Source organism: Triturus cristatus, chromosome 2_2 (genome assembly GCF_964204655.1).
Source record: "Triturus cristatus chromosome 2_2, aTriCri1.1, whole genome shotgun sequence".
Taxonomy (NCBI): Eukaryota; Metazoa; Chordata; class Amphibia; order Caudata; family Salamandridae; genus Triturus; species Triturus cristatus.
The window spans coordinates 1,220,997,279-1,221,020,526 of NC_140582.1; positions in this window are offsets into that span (position 1 = coordinate 1,220,997,279).

Sequence of the window (23,248 nt, forward strand, 5' to 3'; positions counted from 1 at the left end):
CCTTAACCAGTCTGATGACAGTAAGATTTTGGGGAAGATTGCTGGTCTCTGTAGTGTGAACACAAGGCCATTACGGTGGCTTTTCAGAACCTCCCTCTGCGAGTCTTGCTGGGTTGTATGAGGGAACTATGCCTGCCTTTACCACACATGCCTACACAACAAGGGGCAACACAACGAGCGCTTCGTTACCACGCAAGTCATTACAACAACTTGGACTTTGGACTATTGTAATTTACTATTCCAACTCCATTCTAGCAACGACAGGGAAGGTGGTGGACTTAAAATGCAACAGCAGACCGACAATGCGTTCCCTAAAACAAGTCAACATAAAGACTTGCGTGGTAAAGGAACGCTGGGTGATGACACATTCCTTGTATTGCCCACATCGCAAAGGCACTATGCGGTTCTTGCTGCATGGTAAAGACTGTTTCCCGTCTGACTGCTTTTAGTCTCAGAAGGTACTTTTAAAAGTGCACCTATATTTGTGCATGTGTACTGTGCCTGGTGTCGTTCAAACACACTGAAAGGGAAGGGGCTATTGGTGCAGACCCAACAATTGATGTTGGGCTGTTGGAAGATGGTTTGTGTCTCCTTTGCTTGGTCTGTGTGTATGGCTAGGAGTCTGAATTGTAGGGTTTAATGAATGTAAAGCTTTGTAAGTCTAGCTCAGAGCCAAGCGTTGGTGCCTGGATGTGCCTTGGCACAAAGGGACTGATGCTGAAGTTTTTAGGTTTTATATAGCGCAAACTCCACCCAAAGGTATCAGAGCGCTTTACACGAGCACCAGTTCCATTACAGACACATTCATTTTTCTGGGAACATATGTGTCTTTCTGAAAAATAAATATTTGTAATATATGTATAGCTAAAGATTAATGGAAGAAGACATGGGTAAATAGGTGTCTAAATACAGTGATGTAATATCTGACATCATCAGCAGAGGATTGCGGTCGCGTGAGTTATAATTGCCTGCACTAACTATAACGGGGGAATTTCATTGGTTTTTTTACGAGGGAAATGTCCAGCTAACTACAACATGTGTGAAACCTATGGTTTTTTAAGTGAATATATATAGATATATATATAAATATAAAAGGGAAATGTTGTGGCTGACGCCAGACCTAAACATTTATGAAAAGCAAAGAATGGTGGTGGGAGGTTGGCAGCTGATCTGCCCCACAGAGATCATATGTCTGATGCTCTAAAACTGCTTCGCCTTTTGCTGCAAGAATCGGTCAAAAGCCTATGTCTGATTTGCAGTTGTAACTCTGGCACATCCCCAAGCACTTAAAAAACAATTAATTCTGACGCTCGTAAGAGAGGGCATCCTTCACCCTACAGCACATCCCCACAAACCTATTCCGACTGTGGCCTGGAATGGTCACTGCGAGGCGTTTAGAAGGCCACCTCCAGTCCACAGAAAGCGCTATGACGTAATATTATTAGTGGCGGTGCGCTACGTAAATGCCGAATACCAAATAAAATCTGCCTTTACTGGGGCGAGAGAACACTTTGCTCTTTCTCTGCGTGATTGACTTGTTTCAGCAAAATCTCTGTGGGAGGTCAGCACCTCCCTTAACCCTGCACGAGAGTTAGACCTTGCAACCAACTTCCTTAAATAGATCAGGTTTCACTTTCATGAAATGCATGACTTTATAGAGAAACTCATTTATTTAAATCCACATATCTAGTTTAACGTACCGCATGCCACACAGAGATGCTTAACAAATGTACTTAACAAATGTTTTCATACAGGGGAGAGGGGTCACGTGATCTGCTGGATGACTTCTGCTTCCCAGGGGAAGCGCGTTCACCCCACAAGCCTCCCAGGCTGCTGGCCGCAATAGTTGTTTATTTTTACGTTTGGGCGTAGGCCGCCCCACCCATTTACACTGTGATATTAACGTCATTAGTAAAAGCAGGGCAGCTTGTAATGATAGGCAGTCACCTCTACTGCCCCTCCTGAGGGGGACAGGAACCATTGACGGGAAGCGGCGCACTATTTCTTCAGCAGGTCTGAAACAGTGTGCACACATAATGGCACAAAATATGTGCCTCGCCTAAGATGTTTTGAGATGGCCCGTTCCATAAGGAGGCATAACCAGTGTGTACAATAAGGATTGCATTATAGGCTAATGCATGTATGTCTGAAGCACAAGTTAAAAATAAAGTTAAAAAATAAAAATAAAAAAATAAATCACACGTTCTGGAGTCTGAAAGTCAATGCGCCGCTTGAGTCTGGAGAGTAATGGGCTGAAAAGAAGCCAGAACAAATGTCAAATAAATTCATAATGAAGGCATGCAGAGGTTACGGCAATCTGCTGGGCTACAGGCACAAACAAGCCCGGGAGTGGTGCGTGCGTGCGCAGTCTGCTCTTTTTGGAAGCACATACTTGTGCTTATGGCGCGCCCCCTGCTCGCTCCCGCAAGGTGGATGCCGCCACAAGCACGAGTGTGTGCTTCCAAAAAGAGCAGAGCGACGGCTAAAGGTCCTCCTATGCAGCGCATGCGCACTGCATAGGCGAGACCTAAAAACAGGGAGAGAGGAAGAAGAAAACAATGAAAAACGAGGCAAAGGCAGGAGAAAGCACTCAGGAGAATGGGGGAAAGAAAGCAGTGAAAAGCAAGGCAAAAGCAGGTGAAAGAACTCAGAAATGGGGGGAAAAGGAAGGAGAAAGCCAGTAAAAACGAGCAAAAGCAGTAGAAAGGACTTAGAAAACGGAGGGAAAGGAAAGATAGAGCAGTAAAAAATTAGGCAAAAGCAGGAGAAAGCACTCAGAAAAACAGGAGAGAGGAAGGAGAAAACAGGGGAAATAACTAGGAAAGAAAGCTGGAAAAGTACTCAGACAAATGGGGGGGGGGGGGAATGGAAGGAGAAAGTAAGCAAGCATTGGCATAGCCAATAGGTCTCGTCTTTGGGACCTTATAAATTTAGCCATGGAGCAGATTATCCCCTATTAGCAGGCCCACACACTCAACATAGCCAATAGCCACATAAGCGCTGCAACTTCGATACGCGATTACCGTAGCATGAAACCGCGCGTATATTCATGGTGTATGTGTTGACAAGGATACTGAATATAAGGTATCAAGGTTGTAACGAAGTGATTAATCAAAAGCCACATAAATGCTGCATTTCCAATACGTCATTGCAGTAGCAAGAATCCTCACGTCTCTATGTTGTATACAATATGGTGACATTGTTACCAAATGTTAGTGAACGTGTGATTAAAAACTCCAGAAAGCTCGCCTTACCGGAGTAGTTTCTATAACCGTCCTGGCAGCTCGCACGGAGAATGGAACAGAATCAACGTGTACCGCAAAAAATAAAAGCACTTGGCGTTTGTGCGTCTTAAAGTGAAAGTGCTTACTTCTGTGGACGCGGACAATTGAATAAAGTTAATTGCAAAAAAATAGCTCATCGTGCCGATGCTTCCTGCTTCTAAGACAATATAAGCAGGCATATAGTGAAATACAAAACAAAACAGAGTGAGCAACATTTTAAAGAGAAAATGCTTACGTCTCTGAACGCACAAAAGTGAAGTTTGAATAAAAGAAACGCCGATAGTGACAGTGGCTAAAGATCCTATGGCAATGAAGTCTATCAGAATGCACTAAGGTCCATCCTAATGCAAACAAAAAACAAGCTAAATAAATACATCTCGCTGCATTAATCAGCGCACACGTCACTGGCGGCATTAAATGTTAATTTAAAATTGGGTGGGGCTAAGGATAAGTTCATGAGGGTGCTCTGTAGGGGCATGCTAATACAAACAAAAAACACACCCACCAAAGAACAAGGCCATTCAAATTCACAAAAACTACTTTAAAGTTATCGCAGCCATAAAAGATTCAATACATGATGAAACTACTCTTGCCCAACCTTGGAGTAAGTCAAGCAACACACATGTCCAACAAATCATATTGCAACACGCTCCCCTAAAAAAACAACACAGTAGGGGAATTGAAATAACGCCGAATAGGAACTAATGCTAAATTACTTAAATTAGTTTCACATTTAAATAAATATACATTTAGTAATAAAAATATGTATTAATATATTGTTTTTTCTTTTTTGCATTTAATAATACACCTAATTAAAACAAACTTTTAAACTTAATTTAAAAAAAGGTAAAAGTATCTAAAATGATTAAAAAGATCACTTTTAACCATGTTTACTGAAATATAAAATATATATAAAAACTGTAACAAGGACGGGTATTTATAAAAAATAAAAAAAAAGAATACTATTTATAAATGTCATGATTATATTTAAAAAAGAAATATTACTACACATGTAATCTGAAGAGTTTATATGCTGTAACTTTTTATTTTGTTATTTCCCTGTTAACCGCTTGCGTGCTCATGACAAGCCCTGCTCGTCATGAGGCGCAGAGGAGCTGTGCTTATGACGAGCTGGGCTCGTCATAACGGCCGCGACCCTCCCACGCGCGATTGATTCCCCGCCTGTGCGCGGGGTCGTGACAAGCTCAGCTCCTCATGAGCACAGCTCCACTGTGCCTCATAACGAGCTGGGCTCGTCACGAGCTCTGCAGCGCCGTGCGCGCCCCCCCACTCCCCGTGCCGTGGGGGAATTACCCCCGCGGCAAGTGTGTGGCTCAATGATAAGAGCGGCAGACCCTGATGCAGAGGTCTAGCCCGGGACCAGGGTTCAATTCCCCGCCTCGGCGGGTCTTTGGGCTCAAAAATTCCACGGACCTGATAATTCTCGCCTCGGTGCCATTACAATCATGGAGTCCCACTCTGCAACTCTGGGCAATAGCTTGCTTAATCTCCACAACGGCCCCCACAACGCTAAGGATGCCTGGCCTCCACCTTGGGGGTGCCCAGGAGTGGACGCCTCACAGGGAAAGCCAGGATGGGTTCCACAGCGGTATTCGTACAAGCGCCTTGAGACCCTTGCGGGTGAGTAGTGCGCTATACAAGTATTAATTTACATTTACAAAGGGGTTAATAATGAATATTTTAAATTATTTTACATTTGTTTACATTTGAGGGGTGGAGGTATGTACGTTTGCATCAAGCTGTAAATATCCAATCAGAAATGGTGTACAGCAAGAAACTTGAGAGTTAAGCCTAGGAGTAGATCTGCACGTGACTGAATATACACATGTATATTTTCGTTTGTGAATGAGGCTCATAAGGTTTCAAAAACAACCCAATAACGTCATGAAATGGTCCAGCAACTGCACCTTCTCAGCTTTAATCTCCGCACTTTGATGCTCTTGTGCCTGTGTCTCTACTGAACCTTCCGAGGTGAGATGGCCCGGCCTGAACCTGGTGCAGGTGGTGACGGACTGACCAGGATGAGAGTCAGGCCGGTACAGTTGGGAAGTAAAAGGTGCACTTAGTGGGGATGACAAGTGCAGCAAATTTTGTTTCTGTTGAGTTTCATGACAATCTTTGTCATCCATGATTCAATGGCAGAACAACTTCTAAGTAGGGCTTAATTTGCGCCAGTGTTTGAAGATAGTGGGCACCAAAGCTCAGTTCTGGAGACCAGGAATTACTTTTCAACATCAGAATTAACCTAGAGTCAGGGCTTTGAGTAGGCCAGGCCCACCGGGCCCGAGACCCGGTAGTTATTAAAAACAGACATTGAAACAGGTCCTGTCAGGCTCTAGGTTTATGTCCTTAACTTTTTTGTCATCAAAACACTAATTAATTTCTGACAAAGAATGTAAGAAACATTTTGGCAACCCACATCAGTTATTTAGTTTCGGTTTATATTCTACGTGTTTACTTAATTTTGCCTTCTTGAAGAGTGTTAACTATTTCCAGGATGTTGGGTTTCTATATGTGTTTTTAGTGCAGCATACTACTCTGGGGTAGTGCATACTTTGAACTGAGTCGCCGTCGGGTGTTATAACGGGCCACGATTGAGAGCTCTGGATTTGAAGCTGAAGGCAGTGCGAGTGATTGTCAGTGGGTCAAAAACGTGCCCAGAGTACATGCTCATCCAATCCTTGGCCTCTGTGTAGAGTGCTCAGAGCAACAGTCATGTATTTCGGTTGCAATTGTGAGTCTGAGAAAACTTGTGTGAAAGTGGTGCACAGCTATGAAAATATTGACAAGGGATAGAAAAAGACAATGCAGCGCTTACAGGTGAGTGGGTTTGTGGGGGTGAAATAAAGGAGATGGGAGGGAGTGCATTCAGGGGAGAGTGAAAAGAGGTTGGTGAGGAGGAAAGAGATGAGGTGTAAGATGTGCAGATGGAGGAGATGTGGAGAGGACGTACAGAGAGAACACCACATGAGTGATTGAGACCCTCTGAAGACACCCCGTCTACACACGCCGCAGTAATGTTTAATTCACAATCTCACAGTTTCAGAATTGAATCACTTTCAATATTATTTAGAACAGAATTATGGTTGTTACTCACTTATCTTAAACAGCTAATACCCATTCACAAAGCCAATAGTTATGTGTGGTTATAGGGGTGTATATCAGTTGTGTTATATTTCTGGATATAATAAAACTCAGAGCAACCGAACCACCGGTCGGAGGGCACACTATGGCAATCACAGAAATATAGTTTATGTGTTTAAGCCGTGCCCAAATTACGTAGGCCACACCCCTTTTAGTGACCCCCTTCCTTTTTTCATCCCACTTAAAACCCTGTCCAGAGTACGAGAGAGAAAGGCCGAACATAAAGAGGCAAAGAAAGAATGGAACATAACTAAAAAGAGAGGGAACAGGAGTGAGAAAGCACCTGCAAGAGTGAGGGGAAAAGACAGGGGTGATGGAAGGAAAAGGCACGGGAAGGCATCAAGGCCGGGCCACCTGGGTGCCCGCCGGCTTCCAAGGTTTGCATCTATCGTTAGAAGCATTTTTCCTCTACGTCGAGTCCCAATCACGAGCGCCCAGATTACGAGTACCATCCGTTCTCCAATCACTGACCAGTGACTTTCAACAGGCCTACGTCACCAGAGACTTGTGGAGGATCACACAACACGCTGGAAGAGGCGAGATTCACGCCGCAAGGCCAAGTGCCTTTTTCACTGTGATTAGCTAACCTCGGATCAAGTGCCCACCTTGCAGGTCGCAAGGGAATCAGAAATAGCAAGTGGGCCGGTCTGGCCCCCTTGCCGCAAATAATGCACAAGTTGTTATGGCGACGGGGCAATTATGTTCTGAGGCTTCAGGGACAAAAAGCAATAATTGAGACTAAAAGTGAATCCCGTTAACCCTTGGGAGAGAGTGGCATGGGGCTCCTATTGTAAGGAGCGCAAATTGGCATGGGTGTGTCGGGGGAGGGTGGAGGCGCAATAAAGTGAGTACGCGGTTGGAAGCTATAAAGTGGGTAAGCGGGTGGAAAACATTGTGGAATGATGCTTACTATAAGTGTCTGTATTCAGGGTCTACCCAATAGCTCGCATTCAGGAACAGAAGGAGGTTGTAGTGTTGCCCCCACATGGAAGCGCTTATTAAAAGGGGTTCCCAGTTGGCGCATGGTGCTTTTGTAGAGTATAACTCTAGCAATAAAAAGCTGAACTTTGAAAGAAACACGTGTAGCGCCGGGTGCAGGCGCCTTGTGTTTGGTGACGTCATTAATTTACACGTTGTCAAATTGAAGTCAGAACCATTTAGAACTGGGGTGCCACGAGCAAACATGTTTTCCGAATTTCAGTGACACTTTAATAAGTTAGTCCGCCAGTATTCCTTGACTGTCAGATAGTTCTGGGTTTTGCATATATTTAAAAATATGTCTGTTTTCAAATAGCCTGTGTTGTTGGTCAGGCATCAGCTGGAAGTGCTGTCTGGGCATGAGAGCAGGAGTGCACTATGTACTTCCCTAGCAAGGCTGTGTGCGGGCGGCAAAGCTTTTAGAAAGGTTCACCTATGACAATCCCCGTCTTCTCACAAGTTATCTTTAGAAGCATTTTTTCTCCGTTAATGGAAACCGTCCGGGCAGGAGTTACTTGCAGAAAGCAGTCAGATGCTGTGCGCACGTGACAGTCCTAGCGTCATTTGTTTACCTTGCGGGAGGGAGCAGCGGCGCCATCTGTTTAATTGTAAACAGATGGCACCGCTGCTCGCTCCCGCAAGGTAAACGCCACACATGCACGAGTGCTCATTGGAAACAGTGCAGTACATGCACGAGCTTCCCAAAAAGTCCTGAGTGATTCCAAGAGGTCACTCCTAAGCAGCTCTTGCGCGCTGCATTAGGCTCGACCTAAAAGCGAGGCAAAAGCACTCCGAAAAATAGGAAGCAAGCAGGACAGTGCAGCAGCAGAGAATAACTAGGCCTGTGGGGCTAGTACCAAAATAATAACAAATTTAAAAAAATAAATAAATCTGTAAAAAATGCAGAGGGTATGCATGGAAATCTAAGCACACATATGATGCAGAACCCAGAGCACCCACCTATGAACCTTTTGTTTAACCCTTTTATGTTATCATGTTCCCTGAAACCTCTGCTCCTGGCCGCAGCTCTGGGCCCAGGGGTGAGCAGCTCATCCAGCCCAGGCCTGACTTTGCATTCTGGGACCAGCAGAGGGAAATGTTAGAATAGATAAATGACTACAAGTCCCAGAATGCAAAGCAACACAATCTGGCCTGGATTAAGTTCTGTGACTGGGAAACGTGAAAGCTCTGGACATGACAGGCCTTGGCCTGAACTGCAAAACATTGAGAGAGGGGGAATATAGAATGGAGGGAGCGAGTAAGAGACAGAAACAAAGCGAGAGGAAAGAAAGGTGATAAATGGAGATATAACTGCAGCAAGAAGTGGCTACCGAGGAATGAAGGGGAAAAAAACACAACAACAAATCACACAACACAGCCCCCACCCCTTCACTCCCATCACATTTCCTTCTGGGCAGAGCGTTCACACAGAACAACGCATGCGAAGAATAATGCAGAAGTGAGTTTTGAGTGTTTTCTCGGCTACAAATGCAAGTTAGATACAATCCCGAAACAACGCATGTTTAGTTGAACAAAAAGGCAGCAGCCGTTTCCAGCAGCCAGTGACTCACTCACCTTAAACCCCGTTCTACGGACCGGGCGGGACCCGACATCACTGCTGTGAAACTCCAGACTGAAAAAGCGGGAAAGTGAACAGAAGAGAAGAGTTCAAACTTCACTGTCACTTTCAGTTTTGAGCGCAACCAATGACAGCAGCCAGGATGATGTTAACCCTTTAGGAAATGGTTATTTTTATTCGCGAGAGCACATAGGCAACGCTTTTTGGCGTTACACTAAACCACAACGCAGCTCAAATGTACTAGTAGCATGCTAATGGAGCCAGGGGACAGAGCATGCGCACTGAGGAGGCGCGTGTCAAACTTCAGCTCTTTTCTAACATGGAGATGATGGTGTATTCAGGGCTGTAGCTTGTCCAGTAAGATTGGGGATGTGAGCTTCACATTTTCCAACAAAACACTTAGGGGCATATTATCAAGCACGGCGTTAAAATTATCGCCACTTTAGCGGCAGAAAACTGCAGCTAAAGCAGCGATAATGGGCTTGATAATATGCCGCAGAGAATTCCAATAGAAGCGCATGTTCTGGTGTTAACATGGGCTTCTATGGGAATTCTACAGCGCATATTATCAAGCCCATTATCGCTGCTTTAGCAGTGATAATTTTAACGCCGTGCTTGATAATATACCCCAATATTTTGTAAAATAAGCAACAGTTTTTAAGTCTTTAAAAACAGAGAGAGGGAGAGAGTGTGGTTGTGTCTGTGTGTATGTAAAACATCCTGGTGACGTTTGGCAGACATCTCACAATACACGGCTGAATGAAAGCGCCTGCGCCCAACTATTTACCAGAAAATGCATTTATTGGGGGTGGGGTAGCCCCCTAAACACCCCTCCTGGACCAGGCTGCCAACTCACACCGTGCCACCGTGTGCCACCAGCTCATGGCTCAGCACAAGGCCGCCCGGTGAGTAGCCGCTATCATACGGTGAGCAGTCGCGAGGGTTGGAAGACCTCTACCTGAATGGCCCCCATTGAAACCTCTCCAGGACACGGGAGGTGGGTCCAGGCGAGCTTGTGCTCGCTGTGGGGGGGAGTAGATGTGGCTACGCAGTCCAGAGGGTCCAAAGACCCACTCTCCATGGCCCACCCCCTTCACTCTCTACAATCACAGTGAATTATAGGTTGGCAGCTCTGGCAGACTGATGAGGAGAGTTCCTTCTGGGACATCTTAAGGATTTTGGGGGCCCTGGCCCAGACATATTTTGGGAGTCCCTGTTCAGAGCAGGTTTGAAGATTATGATACAATTTCATCTTTTTCATGCCCTCTTGGGGGGTGACTGACAGTGCACAGGCGCCCTAGACCAAATTATAAATGTGTTTACATTTAATATTCAGTAATAGTGATGTGTTTTCAATATAGTAACACAGCAGCATCTCACTAATAATATTAAAAATAATCTCTGTGACACCCTCCTATTTCTCATATGTGACGGCCTGTTTTGATCTAAAAGAAACGTTTTTTTATAGATATTGCATGAAACTTAAACACATTTCTCAGCAAAATGTCTGTAATAGAATCTCACACATCACCCATATTAAAAATAAATTTAAGTAAAATGGCATTTAAAACAATCTGTTGAAGAATAATTCAAGGTAATCAGAGCAAGACTATGTAAAACAGAGCTGGCTCTATCTGGGACCCCCCTGAAAGGATGGGCCATGGGCCAGAGACCATTTTGCCCATGCCTTAAAACGTCTCCAAGTTCCTTACCTGTCCGGTAATGATGCAATCCAATCAAGAACCCGACCTGAGAAAGTTAACTTTTTCTATGGATCTATAGAAGGATATCCTAGTTGATGACATCGAACGCTGCTGGCAGATCTAACAAAATCAGCGCTCCCACCCCACTGCCATCTACAAGTCTTCTTATATAGTCTGAAGCAGATAGGTTCTCTAATTAAGCCCACTTGGGTGGTATCAAAAATGCCTTGTGTCTCTCTACATGTTACTGCAACTGTGCAAATAACAGTTTCTCCAGAAGCTTACCCAGTAATGGTATAGTGATTGGTTGAAAGTTATGGTAAGTCAAGGTTAAGAGAGACGTTTTAGAAAAACTCTGTGAGAAAGTAATGACAGCCGAGACACATATCGCCCAGCTCCAGTCCACAATGAATCGTCTGGAATCCGAAATGCAGATGTTAACTCAACAAGCCATGGCAGCCAGGATTGAGTATCAAGAAGGGAGTGCGAGAAGGAACAATATCAGGGTGGTGGGGGTCCCGGAGGGAGCAGAGACTTCTTCCTGGAAGGCTTTATACTGAATACCCTGAGGCCCAAGAGACTAATTTTTTCTCGGTTGAGCGGCTGCACCACGCCCGTTGAGTGCCCCCTCCAGGCCCGGAGCCCCCCCCCCAGACAATTATCACAAGGATCTTCAATTATCGAGACCGCAATGCTATCCTCCAAACAGCCAGAGCAAAGGGGGACATCCACTTTGAGGACACCCGGATTAGATTTTTTCCTGATTTCACAATAGAGGTGCAACGCCAGAAGAGGAGCTTTGAGGCGGTGAAGATGGAACTCAGGGAGCGTTGTCTCAGATATATGATGCTCTTCCCAGCGAACCTGTGGGTCATGGTGGAGGGCGAGACCTGGCACTTCGCATCCCCTGAGCAGGCTTGGGAGTTGCTGGAGGGCTGGCGGACAGAGATCCGGGGTAAGGACCGGGGCCGGGGGTGAGGCCATGGACGGCTGGGCCACGGAAAACATCTTGAACAGCGGGCTGCAGAGGAGACTCCAGAGACTGAGCAAGGCACACCAGAGAGTGGTATGCACTAATGACAGAAGTTTTCCTGCAAGTAACAGAGTTGAGGGCTGGGGCATACAAAGGAGCTGTAATGGGGGCACAGGAGTGGCAACCCAAAACCGAAAAGCCATTCTAAGGTTCTGGAGACTACGATCATGCTACCAAGGTCCATGTTAGCTGTTTCACAGAGGGGACTTTGAACTATGATTGTTTCAACAGGGGTATAGCTCATATGCCTTATCTTCATTCCTTTCCTGATTATCCACACTGAGACGGCTGAGACACCCCCTCATATAATTGTTCTATGCAGGTTTTTGGGTGACAGGTGATCCAGCGGGTTTCCAACCTCAGGTGCTCAAACACCATATACTCACCTGGGCCCACAAACACACATTCACATAGGCTAGTAAATACCGCTAGGGGTCAATTTTATAAATACCCTTTTTATGAGATTAGTTACCTGTCAAATTTTAACTAATCTTTCACTGATCAAAAAGTTATTTTCCTCTGGTTAATGGACCTATTGGTTGGAACTAGTTGATGGTGAAATGACATAGAATGATATTTCTTATTATGTTTAAAATAACCACAGACCCTGGAAAAGTTTTAAATGTTTATCTAGTTATTTAATGTGAGCCAAAGTCAAAATACAGTACGAACTCCGTTTCTCCAAAAGATGAAAAATCTATTATTTCATTTTTAAGTCACCTAAATTAGAACAAAGATTCATAATGACAGTACCCAGAAAGTAGAGGATACAGAGAGAGCAGTACAATGACATACTACACAGAATTATATTTACCTAGAATGGTGTGAAAACCAACCCCTTGGCCAAGGAGCTGGAAGGGTCCCCTGGGATAGATCAGGTGACAAAGACGTCAGGACAGGTTTCAGGACAGGATAGGTGACCTCTTCTAGATCTGACGCCTGCGTCGCACCCCTCTCTGACACTTTCTTCCTCCTCGATTCTTCCGCGATCTTCTTCTAATTACTTTCTCCTCGATTCTTACGCGATGTTCCTCTAATTATTTGGCTTAAAATTCTAAGTCTGCAAATCGATTCTTCTTCAGCATACGTTCAGCTCTCGGACAGCATCCCGGTCTCTCAGCATTCTGGTCTTGCGGCGATTCTGTTCTAACTAAACTACTTCAATTATACCTTTCAAATGAATGTACCACCCATTAATGTTTCAACTTTATGAAACTCCTAATTCTGATTGGACAGGCAAGGGGGGGATGATCATCACACCATGCTAAGTTTTAATAATTTTCTTTGGTTCTTTGTTTAATGTTCCCGCCCCTTAATTCTTATTCCCAAGCTTTATTTCCCACCCGTATTCACATCTTTATCAGACAAAAGTATACATATGATGTTCATTTCCATTCAGCATTCAGGATGTCCATCAGGTTCCCAGGACATGTAACAATGATGGCCTTGGACGGGTTTCAAATACGACATCATGGCTTCTCGGCTTGTTATTACTGTGCCTGCTTGAAAGTCACGTGTGACATGGACTTCTGTTTCACTCGGAGGCTCAAATACGAACTAATAGAGAGGTCAAAAAGAAACATAATAATTTCAAAATAAAATGATTTCACTGTATTCCACCTATCTCTACTCTATTCCCATTTACTTATAATAGTTCTCCCCGCATTAGCACTTAGTAAATAGTGTGTTTTAGTTTCAGCAAAGCAGATGCTTAGCATGTGAGCTTTCAAGCGGCCATTTTTAGAGCGAATGCGCAAGTGCAGAAATTTCCCTCCAAGCGAAAGAACGTCATTCTGCGTAGATGCAGTTGACGCATGTGCAGTACAGTTTCCCGCGTTAGGAGCCATTTCAAATTTCACTTGGGCTACTTGTTAGTAAAACACGTAAGCAAGCTTCATCTTGCTAAAATATGTACTGAGGTGCATATTAATTTTCACAATACCTTATTAATACAGTGTTACGAGTTATATGAGAGGATAGCTTCCGAGCAAGTCTCTTTTATACGAGTCCTTCCTCCATCAATCCCCTCTCTGATGGCATTTGTGCCATCACAAAATTACCCATCACCAAACCAAATGCAAACTTTAGCACATCTCTATTCCCTTTACGGTCTTTTCATTTCCTTCTTCATTTTTATCTTGTACATTTTTCATCTTTTTATATAGTTCACCTTTCATTTCCTCGAACTGAATTTCTTCATATTTTCTTTCCTTTCCCTTTTCATTTATTTCATATCTCTTTCTAAAACATTTGCACCATGTCATTATTGCTAAGACTAATATTATTATTCCAAGTATAGGTAGTATTATTTGGCCTACAAAACCTTTGCCCATATTAGTAAACCAAGTCCCTATTGAGGTAATGCTGTTTGTTAATTTCTTCCATACACTATCAACTTCCAGTGGTTTCAAATCTTCCTCCAGTTTCGAAATATTATTAATGTATCCTCCAATTTCTACACTTTTATCTGGAATATAAGTGCAGCAATGTTGCGCTTTCAGCATTTTACAGACTCCGCCCTCTTTTGCCAATAATATATCAAGAGCAAGTCGATTTTGTAAAACCATTGATCTACTTGCAACCATTTCTGTATTGATCATCAAAAACCCTCCAGCAGTATCAGTCGATAGACAATCAACTACTGTTGATAATTGACAAATCTTTCGTGAATTCAAAATGACTCCCATTGAAGGTATTAATGCACTAAATATATCGCCTACTATTTCTGAAAAACTAGCTCTTTTCCTACGTGTTATTTCGTTTGTGTTTTCATTGCTTCCAGTGATTCTTTGCACATGATAAACTTTAGAGAATACTATTGCAAAATAGCAACTCCCGTACCAACATGCAGGCAGCCTAAAATAAACTTTATTCCCACACACATAATAAACTCCAGGAAATACTGGATCTGTTCCCCCTTTTAGTCCCCATCCTCCAATTTATCAAAAAAATATGTTCATATTCACTGGAACCAATAAATACATTGTTATAGACAGTCTTTAATTTATGGAGGCAGATCTTGCCTTTTTTTTCAAAATCTAGGGACATTGCAACATGAGTCTTACCAGCTCTATATATTTCCTCAGCCCATTGAGGAATCTGAGGTTTCTTTTCAGAAGCTTTCTTTGGAAGTCCTGCCTCCTCTCCTCCACTAAATTCAAAACTATCTTTTCCTCTTCGTGTAATGAACATGTTAGATTGTTTTTGTGTGCTTCTACTATATGCATTGTTTTCATAGTTAAGAAATATTCATCCATAATCTGTGCATCTTTAGTACTAAGAACTGGATGCATACTCTTGCGAATAGGGACCTCTGAAAATATCACATCTACATTTGAATAATAATACTGTAATTTTCCTGTTCTATAAAACAAACTAGTTAATATACTACATGAAATACCATATGTTAATGGTAAATGGTGATAGCTGACACCTTCTGCTACTGGTAATTTCATACATACATAACAATCACTAATCTCCATGGTATCTACGTTCTGAACTAATAGCTTTGTGAACATATTTAAAGCAGTGTCATTATTTGTTACAGTGTGATGTAAATCTATCTCATCTTGTGCTTCTGATTCTACCTTTCATTAGTATCTGTGTTATTTTTCTTTTCTGTCACCATCAAATAAGGGATCGCTATTGTTAATACTAGCCAGAATATAAGTACCAAAAATATGCTACATATACACATACTACAACACTTCTTTATACAAATTTGTTTTGGTCTTCCAGCAACCCTATCATCAGCCATTTAAATTTAAGCAGATTCCTCTTCTTTTCTTTGCTCTATTTTATGAATTTTATGTATTTGCTCTTCAAGGGGGTCTCACTTCTCCTTCGTCAATCTGTTCAACAATTATTTCTTCGTCACTTTCTTCATTCAAATCTAGATTCTCAAATTCTTCCAGAATCACATAGGTCCATTCAGGACCTTTGAACTTATTGTCCAAAATTCGTAGTCTTTGACTCCTTCGCCTGGGTTTTCCAGTCAATTCCTCAGACTGACTACAGACTTCATTTACTTGCTCAGGTTCTCCACTTATTGCTTTTAAGTGATACTTTAATCTTTTAACACCACCTGGCCAATTATTACCTTTTCTGACCTTTTTGGCTTGTACTGCACTTTCACTTTCCTCGACTCATTCAAGTACTCTTTTATTTTCGTTTTATTGTGGCACAATTTGATTATCTTCGTCTTCAGAGTCCCTCTCTATCTGTCTTTGTTCAGGGCTTATTGTTGTGACTTTATCTGCCTGAACGTGTTCTTCGTCTATCTGGTCCTGTTCAGGTCTTATTTCGACTTGTTCTTCTTCTTCCTGAACTTGTTCTTCTTTTCCTAACTGGTTCTGTTCAGGTCTTACTGCACTTTGCTTTTCTGCAGCCTGAACGTGTTCTTCTAATCCTATCTGCCCCTCCTCAGATTTGTGAATATGTTGGTTCACTTCTGTCTGAGTATTATTCTCTCTCGTCTGGTTCTGCTCAGGGTCTCCAACAGTTTTATTCTCCTTTTTCTGAGCTTGTTCTTCTACACCTGTCCGATTCTCTCTAATTTCCTGTCTTTCTAGTCTGGTTCTGCTTCTCGTTTTAATAATCACCGCAGGTATGTCGACCTCCGGTATCTAGTCCTCCTGACTTGTGCTCGGTTGTTCTTGGACAGCTACTTCAGAATCTGTTTTTCTAGAATTTTCAGCTGTACAACCTTCAGCAACCTCATTTGCTTGTGTCAGTTGTGGTTCCCTTTCCTCAGGAGCTGGTACTTTTTTAGTATGACTGTCATGGATCCAGTTAGACAAACCTGCACATTTCACTGCTGTTGTTGTAACCAGTATGACCTGTCGCGGCTCATCCCACCTGGGTGCTAGGCTATGACTCTCGGGTGTGATTCTTCGCTACCACCCAATCTCCGGGATTTAGATCATGTGCTTGATCCGGCTGCCTGGCAACTGCATCTTCTCCAACCTGGTGAGAGACAGAACGCACGAGTCAGCCAATCCTTTACAATAATCTAGTACCAGATCATCAGTTATACTCAACAATTTGTGTCCTGGTAAAATGCTAATCCCATTGCTCTTCCCATGAGAATTTCATGGGGACACAATCCTGTGTTTCTATCAGGAATATTTCTGAGTCCCATCAGAACAAGAGGTAATGCATCTGGCCAACACAGTGATGTGGAGTCACATACCTTTGCCAGTCTTGATTTGATTGTGCCATTCATTTGTTCCACCACTCCAGAAGCCTCCGGGCGGTATGCACAGTGCAGCTTGTGTTCAATTTTAAATGCTTCACAGATTAACCAAATTATTTCATTATTAAAGTGAGATCCTCTATCTGATTCCACAGTTACTGGAAAACCAAACCGCGGAATGAGCTCCCACAACAGCAGTCTGGCAACTGTTATGCTGCCATTTCTTGTAGTAGGGTTTGCCTCCACACACTGTGAGAACAAACAAACTATGACAAGGACGTACTTCAATCCCCTGCATGGTGGTATCTGAATAAAATCTATCTGCAACCTTAGAAATGACCCTTCTGCTTTTCCAATTCTTCCCAAACTGACCACTGTGTTCCTGCCTAGGTTTATATGTTACACCGTGGTAACAGTTCCTTAAGAGAGATAAGGGTCAGAGACCAACTAGGTCGCTGAAATAGAAGGAGAAGATAGAGTCTCTGTAGGTTATGTGTTCTAACCTAGAGAATCTCTCCTATTGGATATTAGTGCCCTCACGCACCCTTGCGAGTGTCATGCTTCATCATCGGGCGTTGCTCCTCATGGGGGTGGCGCTGCAGTCCCCCACGGGCCCCGCAAGAGGGCTCTTTATCGGAGATCTTTTTGAGTGAACGCCGCAGTTGTGCATGTGGGTGTGAGGGCCTAGAGCAGGGAAGGGTGATAGTGGTGTCTGTGATAGTGTCTTAAACTAACCCTTCGGAACCGTGGAGATAGCTTTATTCGTCAGTCCGAGTGTAGAGTTAAAAGTAACAGAACAGGGCCATAAGGAGTCCTCTATTAATGGATGGCATAGAGGACGGGGTATTACTCCGCTGCTCCTAGTGCCCGTGTGTGAAAGGAAAGTGCACTGGTCAACTTGTTTCGCGCCGTCAACGGGTCCCTAATGGATCCCTTCGCGCTTTGTCAGGATCAAGAAAGTGAAAAGTTATAAATAGTGTAAGGAAGAGAGTGAAAGACTCTTAGATCCTGAAGTACCTTTTAGTCAGGTTTTTAAATGCGAATTACGCAACAGGGGACATAAAATAGTCTGTCCCAGCCTTGTACCTGTGGGGAAAAGAGGGAGACAAGAGGGGAGGAAAACATACAAACAGAGACTATAAAAAATTATAAAAATTATCGTAGTTCACGCTGTACCTAGAGTGAAGCAGAGAGTATATTGGTAGATTGACGTACCACTCATCAATGATTAGGTAAAGGCATAAGCTGCCGTGTAGTGCACTCATAGTCATGTGACAACCACAGGCAGCAGTGAACTTAGATCCCTGAGCACACGTGCATATACAATCTTATCTGGTGCGTATAGAGCCAGGGGCTCTATATAGCTAAAAACTCCTTGACAGCCCAATCCAAGAGCCTAGATCTGGGATTAACAAGACCTTGGGTACAAAAACGCCACACGAATTGCAACACAAAAAATTGTGTGTACCTGATCACATGCCCATGCAGTAAATATTACGTGGGTATGACTACAAGACCAATTAAGATCCGCATTGGGGAACATAAGAGCACAATAAGGTGTAAAAAGACAAATACGAAACTCCAAAATCACTTCCTAGAGAAGCAACATACCACGACTGACCTGAGGTGGACTATCATCGAGTCCAATCCAAATTGGACTACTACCGCCTTGTTCAGACAGGAACAACGCTGGGTCTTTCGCCTCAAGAGCCACAGTCAAGGACTGAACGAGGATATACCTTGGTCTGAACTAGTTACCTAACCTGTATACCATTACTACTAGGCAGACCACTTTCCCACCTACAGCTCTGACACTCTTTATCTTGGCCCATCGCTCTAATTGAGGTTCACCTCATTCCTGTATCTTCTGCCACTATGTCCTTGGCTCACCTGACACGGCATTAGCCCACACGTTTTTCACTATCATCTGGGCATGCCACTGACAATGATACTCATCTGTCTGATTTACTAGTGCTTTATACCCCCAAGCCATCCTGAATACTGAGCTACGCCATCTGGGCTTCGACCCGACCCACTTGGCTACGTTATCCCCCATGGTTCAACATCCTTCTGAGACCCCTCATAAGAGTGCATACTAGCAATTCATTTCACCCAACAGGTGTTAGTGACACCCACTTTGCCTTTCAGAGAAGACTCTACTTCTTTGTTGTCATTCTGACTACCTCCAAACTTAAGTGTTTTCCACCTGATACTTCTCGAACACAATACCTGAAACTATTGTTCCCTGGTTCCCTTAGAAACTATTACGAGCAACTAGAGCGCATCTCGCTCATATTTCAATATGGCCACTATGATTCCTACGTTTCACGTCCGCACCATCGTTAGGCTTGGAAGTAACGCGCTGTATCAGTGTTGACTGTGTTCTCATTCCCAATCCAAGATGGCCACCACACTCCCACGGCACACCTCCCTGACAACGCTTGGCTTCCCGTAGGAACACGCTCCCCGCCCGGACAGACTTTTGCCATTCTCCTGCATTTAAACCGAAGCGACTCCTCAAACCGCTACTCCGGAGTCCCGCATTCGGCTGGGTAGGTGAATTGGCCTGAAGGAGGGTGGACCTAAGTAAGTATCACTCCGCTGCTCCTACGATCAAGGCTACAGAAGGTATGTTAGCGATCTAACGCTCGAGCCATCATTGTCTTTATTTTCACAGAGACCACCCCCACTGCCGGATGGACTCACAAGGGGGCACTTTTCCTTCTCTCTAGAGGTATTCAGCTCATGGTGTTTGTTGAATGTGTTTGACTGGTGTGATTGCACGTTCGCGTCTTTGGCGCACCAATTCTACCGCACTTTCCAGCCCGCAATGAACGTAGCTTATAACTGCACCAACTAATAAATTAAAGATATAGTTGTTCTCCATGCGCTATCCCGTACCTCACCATTCAGGTGCCTACGGTCAACATCCCGTGCCGCTTAGGCACCTCACTTGGGTGTCGAACGAGTTTTTAGCTATATAGAGCCCCTGGTTCTATACGCACCAGATAAGATTGTATATGCACGTGTGCTCAGGGATCTAAGTTCACTGCTGCCTGTAGTTGTCACATGACTATGAGTGCACTACACGGCAGCTTATGCCTTTACCCAATCATTGATGAGTGGTACGTCAATCTACCAATATACTCTCTGCTTCACTCTAGGTACAGCGTGAACTACGATAATTTTTATAATTTTTTATAGTCTCTATTTGTATGTTTTCCTCCCCTCTTGTCTCCCTCTTTTCCCCAAAGGTACAAGGCTGGGACAGACTATTTTATGTCCCCCGTTGCATAATTCGCATTTAAAAACCTGACTAAAAGGTACTTTAGGATCTAAGAGTGTTTCACTCTCTTCCTTACACTATTTATAACTTTTCACTTTCTTGGTCCTGACGAAGCGCAAAGGGATCCATTAGGGACCCGTTGACGGCGCGAAACATGTTGATCAGTGCACTTTCCTTTCACACACGGGCACTGGGAGCAGCGGAGTAATACCCCATCCTCTAGGCCATCCATTAATAGAGGACTCCTTATGGCCCTGTTCTGTTACTTTTAACTCTACCCTCGGACTGATGAATAAAGCTATCCCCACGGTTCCGAAGGGTTATTTTAAGACACTATCACACACACCACTATCACCCTTCCCTGCTCTAGGCCCTCACACCCAGATGCACAACTGCAGCGTTCAGTCAAAAAGATCTCCGATAAAGAGCCCTCTTGCGGGGCCCGTGGGGGACTGCAGCACCATCCCACAAGGAGCAACGCCTGATGATGAAGCATGACACTCGCAAGGGTATGTGAGGACACTAATATCCAATAGGAGAGATTCCCTAGGGTAGAACACATAACCTACAGAGACTCTATCTTCTCCTTCTATTTCAGCGACCTAGTTGGTCTCTGACCCTTCTCTCTCTTAAGGAACAGTTACCACAGTGTGACATAACGATATTTCTTGGGACTATTGGTACTGGACCTAACCTTTTTCCAAACCCAGTCCCAGTCCCCCCTCTCTTATGTTTTTTGATTGGATTTATTTGTTGACAAGTTAAACATCTCTGGCAAAGACTCTCTGTGACAGCCCTAAGTCTCAGATAATACCAATGCTGTCTGAAGAGCCTGATCATAGCGTCCCTGCCTAAGTGTGTGTCTCCATGATACATTCGGGCCATTTGAGAGAGTAAACAATTTGGTATTACTGGTCTGCCATCTTGGTAAATCCACACATCATCTTCTGTTCTCCTTTGACACCCTGTTTTGATCCACTCCTCTTTTTCACTTACTTCCACCTCATCCTGTAATTGTCTCACTTCGTCCCATGTTTCTACCGCTGAGAATCGCATAAGTTGACATTTGATTCCACTGGTTTCAATTTTCCTGTTTAGTGCCATTTTATTTTTGGCACAGTACTGGGCAACTTGGTCAGCATATCGATTACCAGCTACCACATAGTCATTTCCTGACTGATGTGCAGCACACTTGACCACTGCCACTTCTTTTGGCAATTGTATTGCTTCCAACAGTTCTTTCACAAATGTTCTATTTTTAATAGGGGATCCTGATGACGTCATGAAATCCCTCTGCATCCAGAACTGCCCAAAGTCATGCACAACCCCGTAACCATACTAGCTATCAGTGTAAATGGTTACTTTCCAATTCTTCCCAATTTTGCATGCTTTAATTAAAGCTATCAATTCGGCTACTTGTGCAGACTTGACTCCTGGTAAATAGGAAGTTTCGATTATTCCAGCCAATGTGAATACAGCATAAGCTGCACTTAATCCTCCCTCCTGATGTCTCATACATGAGCCATCTGCAAATAACTGATGTTCTGATTCTTTCAGGGGCTCTTCCTGTATGTCTGGTTGGGGCTTGGTACATAACTCAGTAACATTCAGACAGTCATGCTCAACTTCATTTTTTACTTCTTCCCCACATACATCTGGTAATAAAGTAGCAGGGTTTAGTATAGTACACCTGACCACTGTCACGTTTTCTGCTCCTAAAATGATTCTTTTGTACTTAGTCATCCGACTAGGGGTAAGGTACTGTGTTCGTATTCTAGTCAAAAGAATCTCCACTGAATGTGGAACAAATACCTTTACTGGATGTCCCATCACAATGGACTCATTTTGTTCAAGACTCATGCAACCAAGTAATGCTAATGCTACAGGGTCCAAAGTAGCAGAAAAGTATGCTACTGGACGTCTCATTAAACCATGTCGTTGGGTTAACACAGAAAGGGCACAATTTTCTCTTTTACAAAAGAATAGTGCAAATTCTTTTGTATAATCTGGCATACCTACAGCTGGAGTTTCACACAAACAATTTCGTAACTTCACACTTCTATGCCTTCATCATCCCAAACTACTGGGTCCTTTGCCTGTTTCCATGTCATCTGTATTAGTGGTTTAGCTAATAAAGAAAAACCTACAATCTACTGCCTACAATACCCCACTATGCCAAGAAACATTCTAATTTCTCTCGGGGTTTGTGGTAACTGCATTTGTTTTATTCTTTTTATTCTTTATGGGGTCACTTTCTTCACTCCTCTTTCTATTTGGTGTCCCAAATATTTGACTCCAATTCGACAAAATTATAATTTCTCTGGAGACACTTTGTGTCCTCCGTCAGCCAAATGATTTAACAAGGCAATTGAATCAGTAACACAATCATCACGCGACTTTGATGCAATGAGCAAGTCGTCAATATACTGGACTAGAACTGAATTTCTGGGCATCACTAGTGTTTCTAGACACTTTTTCAAAATGTGATTGAAGATTGAAGGACTTTCTGTATAACTTCAGGACTCATTTTGTATTGCCTAGTATTTGGGTAGACTGCACCTTCTTTTACAGTCACCTTCATTGGGTCTACATTTGTCATTAACCCTACTTCTTTTCCAGTGAAATCCCACACCTCTGGATTCACAGTTGTTTTTAATTCATCTGGTAAATAATCTTTTGTCATCATTGAATACATCTCGTCTACTTCTGTGCCTCGTTTGGCCAGAATTATTTTATAGACACTGTCTTCATCAGGGGTCTGAATCGCAACACCATCGGCAAAAATTATGCAGTTCATTTTGCACAATAAGTCTCTTCCTAGCAAGTTTACTGGACTAGAGTTGCACACCACAAATGTGTGCATTTCTCTGAAATTGCCAATGCGCACCTCCATGGGTTCTGTTATTGGGGTTCTAATCTGTTTGTTTGAAACGCCTACTACTTGGATGGCTTCTCCCGAGAGGGGTAGGTTTGGGATGTCTGCTGTTCTCACAGTAGAATGGGTAGCATCAGTGTCCAACAAAAAG